The sequence below is a fragment of the Xyrauchen texanus genome, chromosome 40, assembly GCF_025860055.1.
Source record: "Xyrauchen texanus isolate HMW12.3.18 chromosome 40, RBS_HiC_50CHRs, whole genome shotgun sequence".
Classification (NCBI taxonomy): domain Eukaryota; kingdom Metazoa; phylum Chordata; class Actinopteri; order Cypriniformes; family Catostomidae; genus Xyrauchen; species Xyrauchen texanus.
This window is the reverse complement of record NC_068315.1, coordinates 14,772,991-14,784,000: the sequence shown is the minus strand read 5'-3', so window position 1 is coordinate 14,784,000 and position 11,010 is coordinate 14,772,991. Positions and strand designations below refer to the sequence as shown.

Genomic DNA, 11,010 nt, shown 5'->3' with positions numbered 1-11,010 from the left:
AAAGAATTTTCATTATAGGGTGAACTATTAGTTTAAGGAAAACTAGATTGTTAGATATATGTGTGTGTGTGTGTGTGTGTGTGTGTGTCTTGAGTTGTAGTGATGATGCTTCTGAACAGAAGAGCAGATTGACTCTTCCTTTCTCTCTCTTCCCATCCCCCTCATACCTCTTTCTGTAATTCTTTCTTTGTGTTCTCTATGTTCTGAAGGATGCGAGGGCTTTGAAAACTGTGCCACTGAAAAGATTAACTTCACTGCTAGGCTCTGCAAAGTTTTCCTCCCCAAGTATATCTTTTCCACTGTTTATATTTTTGTCAACATATTGTCTTTTCTAAGAGTGTTACCGTTTAGTCAGAAAAGCAGTCTGTATTAGATGTAACCTAGGGGAAACTACTAATCCTGGCCTAAGATCTTTGGGTTGACCTTCAGGGATAAACTAACTCTTCCCTCTGTTGATTTATGTAAGGGACTTGCATTGACATGACCTGCAGTTTAGGAGTGTACATAACTAGAATTAGTGAGTCTGAAAAACTAACTTCTTGCTTTCAAAATAGTTTCGATTTCCATTAACAAGCTATTTTATGCAATATAAAGCAAAGAAATATGACAGAACATTTCCATGAATTAACAGCTCATTCATTGAATGTCTCAAGAACGTCAGATGAATTGCACAGTCAGGCCAAAAACATACATTTTGAAGCAGCTGTTTTTAATTTTTATGGAAGTTGCTCAATAAGGACTACAACTACCATAAGGATGTGAGTTTACATGCTTGACAAAGTGGACAACCACTGTGGTTCTTAAGTAGCAACTTATTAGCAGCTTACATTTTCACAAAACACAGCTGCTAGCAAAAGCTGCATTGGATGTATGGCTGGTGTAATTATGTTGTAGAACAAAACATCAGTCTTTTCATTTAATATATATATATATATATATATATATATATATATATATATATATATATATATATATATACATATACATACACACACACACAGTACTGTGCAAATGTTTTAGGCACATGTGAAAAATGTTGCATAGTGAGGATGTCTTATAAAATAATGTCATAAATAGTTTTCATTTATCAATTAACATCATACAAAGTCCAGTAAACTTAAAAAAGCTCAATCAATATTTGGTGTGACCACCTTTGTCTTCAAAATAGCAGCAATTCTCCTAGGCACACCTGGATACCGTTTTTCTTGGTTGTTGGCAGATGTTCCAAGCATCTTGGAGAATTTGCCACAGTTCATCTATCCATTTCATCTGTCTCAACTGCTTCTGTCTCTTTTGTAATCCCAGTCTGACTAAATATTCAGTGGGAGGCTTGGTGGGACCATGCCATCTGTTGCAGGGCTCCCTGTTCTTCTATTCTATTCTAAAATAAATGTTTGGGAGTCTAAAATGTATATTTCCTATTGACACACTAAATAACCATCTTAAGACAAATTATGTGCCTAAGACATTTGCACAGTACTGTATATAATTTGTGCGAATGGTGAACAGTTATTGGAAAAAATTAACGCTAACAGTTGCCAATAGTTATTTTTTTTATTCCTCCGTGTTTCTCTGTGGCCAAAACCTGTGTTTCTCTGTTAGCCAAGTCTCTGTCACTATTTATTTATTTATTTACCAGGGACAATGCACATTAATCAACATTTCAGTTTACACTTCAATGTAAATGTACCAGAGTTAGCTAATAAGCTAATTTTCATCCGTAGTCCCTGGGCAGGTTACAACAAATCAATGCCCACTATCCTCAGTACAGTGCTTCAGCAAGTACTGCAAGAGAAATACAATACCACAATACTACAGTATTTACTAGCCCATTCGATAATGTTTAATTCATTGTTTTTTTAATACAATACATTGATGATTGTAAGAGTGTATTTTTTGATTTCCTTGTGTTTTTGTGGAGCTGGAAGCACAGACATTTCAAAATAAAGAATCCCGGTGTTTGTTTAGGCTTGTTTACATTTAAAAGTCTAGCGTTGGTTGCACAATATACAAATATCTGAAATGTAACTTAACAGAAAGGAAAGACTAAGAAGAAACATTTTATAAATACATTTTAAAAACGATCTGCCAATTAATCAGTTATCAGCTTTTTCCACCAAACTACTATGAATAATGATTAGCTTGTAGCTTAGAAAGCTACAGTTTCAAAGTAGCTTGCCCAACACTGTCCATGTTTACATGCACTTGTGATGATGCATAATGATTTATTCCAGGATTGTAGCAAAAAGTGTGTTCTGAAACAACATATAAACAAGACTGCTGATTTCCTTATGCTGTTTAATTGATCAAGAGAAAGAAGTTTAATACACCAAGGTTTCTCTTTGAAAATGTGGCTTATTGCGTGTCAATGCAATCAACCTACTACATAACCTCTCTATTTCACAGCTAATCAATAACGGAGGACACATTTTATCAGAACCATGCAGCACAATATTTAATTCATGTAATATATGCCAATCCAATGCTCCTGTCTCAGCAGACACCCCTTGGGAAGCTAAGCCCCCTGACTAATGAGAAAATCCATTGTTAATTTCTGTTGTGGTATTGGCTGTTGCTGATTACACAGTAGGTTACAAGGCTGGACTGAGAGAAAATAGCAGTGGTGTCGTTAGCAGGTTGAGTTAGCAGTGGCACATCCACTACCACAGTGCTTACTTCACAGTGGGAGAGCTAGCATGCTATTTCAAGGGGTCAGAGTTAGCATGTCCATTAAATTTTTTTGCAATAAAACAGTCATAATTTTGTTACTTATAATTCTAGAAGTCAATTTTCCACAATAACTCACCCTAATGGGCACGTCAAACCACCCCCACCCACTTTTAGAGAATTCCAAGGGAAAAAAACTCCAGAATGAGTCTAATTAATATTCATTAGTCAAGCTGATAAGGTTTATAATGTGCCTTCCCACTTCAGATTTTTGCAAGTTGTGGATGTATGGAAGCTGTTTTTGCAGTTTAGTTACAATAAATGGTCTTTTCGTACTGTGGATGAAATTTTGGGTTTTACAAGTTTGTTGTCAGTTCAATGACCTCATATTTTAAAAGTTTAAGGAAAATTGGATACCTCATGATTTGACCCCTTTAAACAGACTGCTCTCTGGGGGTCGTGGGCTTGGTGGCACCAGGCCGTGCAAAGTCAGATTGATCTATGCCTGGGGTGGGATGAGGAGGAAAGAGCTGGAAATACTGTCTGATGATAGTACTGCATGCTAATAACATAATATGATATTCATTCTGCCTCCATGAATAGCATGGCTTTCCAGCAATTAAATCATAGTATTTCCCAGTGTACTTTCAGCAGTAAACAGTGTGTTTTGCTTTGAAACTTTAAATTCTGATTCATTATAGGATGTGTTTTGAAAAGGCTAACCTTATTACCAAAGCTCAACAAAGACAGCAGAGGCCGAGACAAAAAACCTTGGGTGGTTTTATGGGGATTACGGTGGTCTCCTTTCAGTACAGACCAAGAAACACAGCCCACATCCACACTAATATGCTTTTAGTTGGAAACAGTTTCCAAACAAAATTGTTTTCAAAAGTACTTTGTACTAGAGACCATTATCGAAAGGCTCTATTTTCAGTCAGGGAAAACTCTGTTCTAGTTTGGATGAGAGGTGCAAATGTAGCCAAATCAATGTGTTTTAAACCAAAGACGTAATAGCGTGGACATGGACACAGTTAGCAATGAAAACTGCAAGTTGTGAGTATGGCTGTGCTTGAAGTTTGACTTTATGTAACACAACAAATATTTAAAAAAATTTAAAGTTTAGATGCTTATGCTCCTATACAGACTTAGAAAAACTAGGACTAATACACTTTATCATTTTACCATTATTACAGCTTTGCCTGCAGAGTCTTGTTTGATTGTGTGCCAGTACAGTACCTCTTTTCTGTTTACTCAGAGTAGTATTACTCACACATTACACTAAAGGACCAGATGTGGAGTCAATATTCAGTTATCATGCATGCGTTTTGATCTTATCTGTTAGCATAAAAGCAAAGCCTTCAGGACAGATATTTCACATCTTGTTCTCTCTCTTACAAACACACATAACAACAGACTGATGATTTAGACAGAGTAGATTTGTCTGAACTGAAACTGAAGCAAATAAACTTATCAAGGTGAATCAAATTTGTGCCAGGCCCAACAGTAGTGTCAGCCAAACACCAACAAAACACAAATCAGATGCAATTATGCAATCACTTGTTGTTAGTCATAGCAAAATCCAATAAAATAAATCAAAATTCTGTGTGCTAGACTGATCACATTTAGCACATGGCTCATTAGCAAAGATGTCAAGACACTGTGGTGCACATGCTGTTCTGGTTCACCGTGGGCCATTTACCCATGTGTTGTTCCCATTGTTGGTTCCTTACCCCCCTACACACAAGCACAGCAGGGTTAGCGAAACATCCTAGGTGCTTGCAGAATGTCTGCCACATGGACTAAAGGAGACACAGGCTCTTGGTACGGAGTACACAATAGCTATTCAGCAAGGGTTGCCCTGAGAACAACTCTCAATGACTCAACAAAGAAGAACTGAAAGATGAATAGACAAGAGACAATTGATTCAGGAGAGACAGAGACAACAAGGATTTTCAAAAGTCATTTGCTCAACACAGACAGGGTTGAGCAAAGAGTTAGGATTCAGAACGATTTAGAAGTGCCCTCAGGAATATTAAGAAAACATATGATATAGTGACTATAAAGTGATTTGAATTGGAACAAATTTTCAAAACTTTTCATGGCAGAATAATACACTGCATTTGATGCAAACTTGAAGAGAAAAGGCATTCTCAACTCTCAATGGAGCAATAAGATCCCATACCTTTAACTACAGAAATAGACAGAGAACAATGTGTCTTTCTTACAATCCCACATAGGCAAAGCTAGTGTACTGACAGAACAAAGCATAAGTGTAAGGACACTAGTATGAATGACATGAGATAATCAGTAAAATGATGTCAATGGCTACAATGACACAACCTGTAGTTGCTTTCTGCCAACGTAATCTCAGTGCTTCTCTCCTTTCAGAAAAAAACTGGCATCATCCTTCTCTCCTACACAGGTGTTGGAGGTCAAATTATGCGTGTTATTTCACCACAAACAAATTGGTTTGTTCAAATCACTAATGCTTAAGTATGAGAAATAATATTAGTAGGCCCAATGCTTGCCTTAAACACCATAAAAAAAAATTATATCCATCTGCAACAGACTTTTCTACCATATAATATGCCACAACCACAAACACACCAAGCCACACTCCTCACAGAGAACCAGCCCCACTTTACAAAGTTTCCAATATTGCATAGTTTATCTCAGCATTCTCATTCCCCCCTCATTGCTCAGGAACTCACCAGGTAGTGCGGATATCGAAGGTAAGAGAACATGATTCTTGCGGATGTGGGGCTGAAACCAGCCCACGCATGAAAATCGAGGACAGTCCTTCTTGTAGCAAGAGGGAAAGGGAGCGAGACAGAGAAGATGGAAGAACAACAGAGAAATAAGCAATCGAAGACTAGACTGTCATGGCTTTCCAACCCAAAGCCACAGAAGCAGGAACTAGGTGCTTAAAGAGAGAGAGAGCATCTTAAGGAGTTAAATATAGCAGCAGTGAAGTTCTCTTTATATAGGCTCACTCAAAAGGACACTGTCCTTAACCGCTGACTGGGAGAGTGATAGATAGAGTAAAGCAATGGGTGAGAGAAAACAGGACGGGTGGCCTTGCACGCTGAAGCCCTGCCAGCAGTTCATTGGGGTCAAAGGTCATGGTACTAGAGGTCAATGGAGATGCAGTTCACACGCTCCAAAGAGGAAGGGTGGGATTTCACTCGCCAAGGTTCCTGTTCATGAATCTATTTGTGTCGGGGTGTATAAGTGTTAAGGGTGTGTGACGAGGAAGAGGGCATGGCCGGGCCGTGAGGCTGCATGGCCAGCACTGAATCAGCTGATCAGCAGGAGAGCGAGATAAAGGGGAGCCAGTGATGCCAGTTCGAGAGAGAGAGAGAAACTCCTCCTTGCCCGTCCTTTATCTGTTACAGGGTGTTTACACTGAAAGTGAATAAAGCGCTGGAGGTTTGGGTGGTTTACGAGGACATTTTTAGGTCACAAACTGGTAATTACAGGGGTATTGTGATATAAATTTGCTTTATGAGGACATTTCTAGTGTCCGCAAAATTCACAAAAATTATTTGTGAGGGTTAGGTTTAGGGGTAGGGTTAGGAGGTAGAATCTAGTTCATACAGTATAAAAATCATTATGTATACAGAGAGTCCTCATCAACATGTGTATATGTGTGTGTGTGTGTGTGTGTGCGTGTGCAACGACTCAACCCTCAAAATTTCAAGAGCTCTATGCTTCTATCCCTCTATTACGCACATTGTCCCACCCTCAAGGTGACCCACATACAGTAACACTGTCAATGTGCAAACATCTAAATCTTCCAATCAACTGTGTGCCATGCACCAATCTCACAACACTCATGTAAACTGCTCTACAAATGCAAAACACAGTAACTGAACAAACAAGGAAATTTAGAAAAATGGCTTTAAAGTTACTTGGTTTCTGTGTAGACTTCATGTAGACAAAACATTTTCTGCATTTTCACTGAATTGGAGCATAGAGCCAAACCCATCTGTCAGAGGACATGTAATAGTCTAAGAAACCCAGCCATTACTTAATGTTTAGAAAATGTGTTCTACATTTTGCCTCTGCAGGGCAGTACAATTTATCTCTAAGGAATTCAGCAGAAAGCACCACAGGTCTTATTTAAAATGCTAATGCAATCATTCAGCTCTACATAAATTAGATAATTTCAGGAGGCATCATTCTTATGCCCCAGGTCAATAAAAATAATTTGACCCAGACAGAGAACATAATTTGCAACCCACACAGATAATTTTCAATCTAGGACAAGGAGTTCTCTGCAGAGAAAACAATGCAGGAAATGATTCATTAGTAATATGAGATAAAGCATTTCAATGTTTGTGTCCAAACATGTCAAACTGTGGTCATCAGGACTGGCTAGAGGACTAGCAATAATAAAGTACTAGTTAAATATGATGAGACTAGCCCAGCTGTTTCCTGTGGTTTGAGAGGTGTTCTTTGCAGAGTTGAGGTACAGTACAAAAACACAAACAGACACAGAGAGAGAGAAAGAGTGAAAACATCATAATTGGAGACAAGCTGCAAAATACAGAAACAGTCACTTTGTCAGACTGAGAGGAAATGATACCACTGTGAGAAACAAAAAGGAAGACAAATACAGGAAATAAAGTCAAACAGAAGTGTTGTCTGAGATGCAGGTGACAGACAGCTGTTCAAATAAACAATGTGGGTTAAAATGGCCTAAACAACATATACAACAGTGCTTTAATCTCAAAATAAATGTACATATTCAGACACTCCCTTTTGGACAGTTAAAGCCATGTAACAGTGTTCTTAAAATGTATACCAACATGCAAAAGGCAACATAAAAAAACTGTCAAAACTATCACCAAAATAGATTCAGTGAGAATCCGGTGAACAAAGTGAAACTATTTCATAATCTGTCTTTGGCTGGATAACCCAAACACATTGAAGCCATTTTTCTCAGTTCAAGTGTTGGTGTAGTTACTGCATTTTGGCTTTGCAGGGCAGAACGGTACTGACTAAATATTTTAGTATGGGGGTAGGGCTGGGCAATATATAAAATATTCATGATATAATAACAATGATTTTGCTTATGTTTATGCAATATCATGGGTAGCGGTTGACCGATATATTGCAGAGGCGATAAATAAAATTTTTGCATGTGAAGTGACGGAGACATGTAAACGACAAGTCATGGTTCATTTTGTTGTTACATGCCATCGTGTTGTTACATGTCATCGTGTTATATAATAAAAGAATGGTGTGCAATTTTCATATCAGGCAGATGCGTTTGAATGTTAAAGAGCACAGTTTCATTCACCCTCTCTCTTCTCAACAGTTCCCTGTAACATTTAACTGTCTTGTCTATTGACAAAAAAGGCAAATATCAATAAAACTAATATAATATACCGTTTGAAAATATGCACATATCTTGTTTAAACGGGTGAAATAAATCAACCTCACACAACTTCAGCAGATCCAGCATCCTGTAGTGTGCTCATAAATCTTCCACTGAAGCACGTATTCTAACAGTCTCTCCTCAACAGTTCCCTGTAACTTTTCTAATGATAAAAAGCAAACATCAAAAAAACTTCTGATATACTGTCTGCAAATAAGCATATATATAGTTTTAACAGATGTAATTCACGAACCTCACAAAAATCCAGTGTTTTCTTCCCATCGAGCGCTCATCTAATATTTTCCTCTGAAGCGTGTTTTCCATCAGGCAGAATCAAAACTTCAGGATCAAGATCAAAAGTTCCTCTGTTACACAAATCATGACGTTCAATCTGTGGCAATGCAAGCAGGTGATCCAGGCCGTTTAAACTGTCAGGAGATTGCTACTCACGCTGAATCCGCACGAGTGCGTGATAGTGACTTCAAAGTACAAACGTTTCATGTGTGCTATAAGTAAATGCATATTCATTATGCACTGTATGTACAATTGGTTTGATTCTGTATTTTTTGAGTAAATGTGGTAAAAAACTGCTAACGTGTGCATGCCATCCATGGTTGCTGGGCTACTGTGTGTACTGTTATTTACTTTTTACTAATATATTAACAATTTCTTCATGTGCAAATAAATTACTAAAATGTTATGACTTAACCATTTAGATTATTTTTCACAAAGTTAAAGTTTTGTGTGAAATTGAGTAAATATAGTACTAAATAAGAGTTTATACATTTTAGAGCAATTTTATGTTTATTTACTATATTAAATTGTGTGATCTATCGACATTGTATTGGCCTATCGGCCACTCTGCTCTCTGCATCGGTCATTAAAAAACCCATATCGGTCGACCATGAGTATCACGATTATTTACATGCGCTTTTATTTGGCTATTAAGTTTCATCAAAAGTGTATCGTTAGAATAATTTCATGATCCGTCAGGGCTGCACAATTAATCAAAATAACATCAAAATGGTGATACGGTCATATGAGATCTGAAAAAAGGCTGCTATAAATGACAGATAAACATGTTCGTGCATGCTTCAGAATAATCAGGTGACGCGCTGCTCTGTTCATATTATAATACAATTGACTGGGTCCCACAGTAATAATTTAGTATTATATTCAACTGGGTTCTAAAAAGTAGTAGTAAACAAGCAGTAGAAATAAGAGTAGTTTATGCACACCTTGTTCATTCACAAAAAAAAATTAAATTAAATAATGCATTTTATTAAGCTACTATGTATCACTGTATATAAAATATACATATAAAACTGCACACAAATAAAAATTATTGGATTTACTTGTGTTTATTTAGTGAAAAATGTTGGGGAAACATGCACAGTTGGCTGTGACATTGTGTTTCGTTTCACATCCGAATTTGGCACTGACAGATAAGACAGTTCTCTGCAGAGCACCCTGGCTTCTTCACCCTAGAACTGAAATTCAATTATCTGGAGGAAAAAAGGGGTAGTTCACCCAAAAATGAAAATTGAAACTACTTTTGTTTCCTTTATGTGATCTTTCAGCTACAAAAGGTCTGCTCACCATTCACTTGCATTATATGGACCTCCAGAGCTGAGATATTCTTCTAAAAATCTGTTTGTGTTCAGCAGAAGAAAGTCATACATATCTTTTTTTATTTTCTTTTTTGGGTGAACTACACCTTAAAAGATAAATTAATTTCTGCACCACTTGCATCACCAAACGGAACGACAAAAACAATTCACGGTTTTCAAACTGGTTTCCTGAACACTAAGGAAATTAGTAGAATGTGAACGAGATATCAAACACATAAGTTATGTCCATGATATGAATGGATATTCTAATTACAAAGTCTATGCAAACTTTTAGGGATGGGACAATTTATAAAATTATGAACTATTGCAAACCAAAATAAACGACAAACCATATAGAGGCCACATTTTTATATTTTCAAAATGTCCATATGATCATAAATTAAATGACCCATCAAACATCAAAATCTCCCCATCCCTTTTTTCTCCACAATTTACAGGGTTCACTCAAAGTCCTTAAAGTGCTTGAATTTATCTTTTAGATTTTAAGTACTGGAATACCTGGAAAGTCGGACTGTTTTGTTGAAGTGTGAAAACAGTGCTTGATATTAAACTGAACTTTCTTCTGTGTATTGGGTGTCCTAAGATGAGATTCACACACTTCACTTTCATTGAATCGTGTGTCTTTTAATATCCATTCTGTTCTTTACAAACAAATTAAATTGTTGATTAAAAAGTTAAAAGATTTGTAATCACACATAGTACGGATGCGGTAAAGACACTTAACTCGTTAATAACCAAAAAACATCTGTGACGCTCATTGAACTGCCACATTCTGAAAGAAACAGAATTATTTCACTGCTTAGTTAAATTAATGCAAACTCAATGTAAATTCAACACATTTTTAGAGCTGCAATAACTAATTGCTAAAATTGATAATGAAAAGCATTGACAATTAAATGTACTGTACTGTATTGTCGATTAGCTGGATATATATGAAGCGAGCACGGAAACAGTATTGAAAGATGTTTGCATGATAACTTGTTTGACAAGTTGAAGTGGATTAAAAATTACAATATTAATTTAAAATACTTAAAATGTATGATATAAGTATATGTATCTAACATAATTATGTATTTTTCAGCTGAGCAGAATTATTAATATTTATATTCTGGTGTACCCATTGCCTCCTGCTGGGCTCATTTTTAGTCTCACTCCATCCCCGATGGGTCCACTGAACTTTAATGAACAGTGCTTTTTGTTAAGTTTTAAAAGTAAATGACAGAAACTGTTTTGCATTTGCAAAATGCATTTGAATTTCAACTAACTTCCATCACCCAAAAAACAAATATTACAATTAAATTTTAGCATTAGCTAAAGCCCTGTACAGAC

At 36.6% G+C, this 11,010-nt stretch overlaps 1 protein-coding gene across 1 annotated transcript in view; it reads right to left on the bottom strand.

Moving 5' to 3' along the window:
• LOC127633173 (medium-chain acyl-CoA ligase ACSF2, mitochondrial-like) overlaps positions 1–11,010 on the bottom strand; it is a 233,500-nt gene that overhangs the window by 9,701 nt on the left and 212,789 nt on the right. The gene's annotated exons all lie outside the window — the stretch shown is intronic.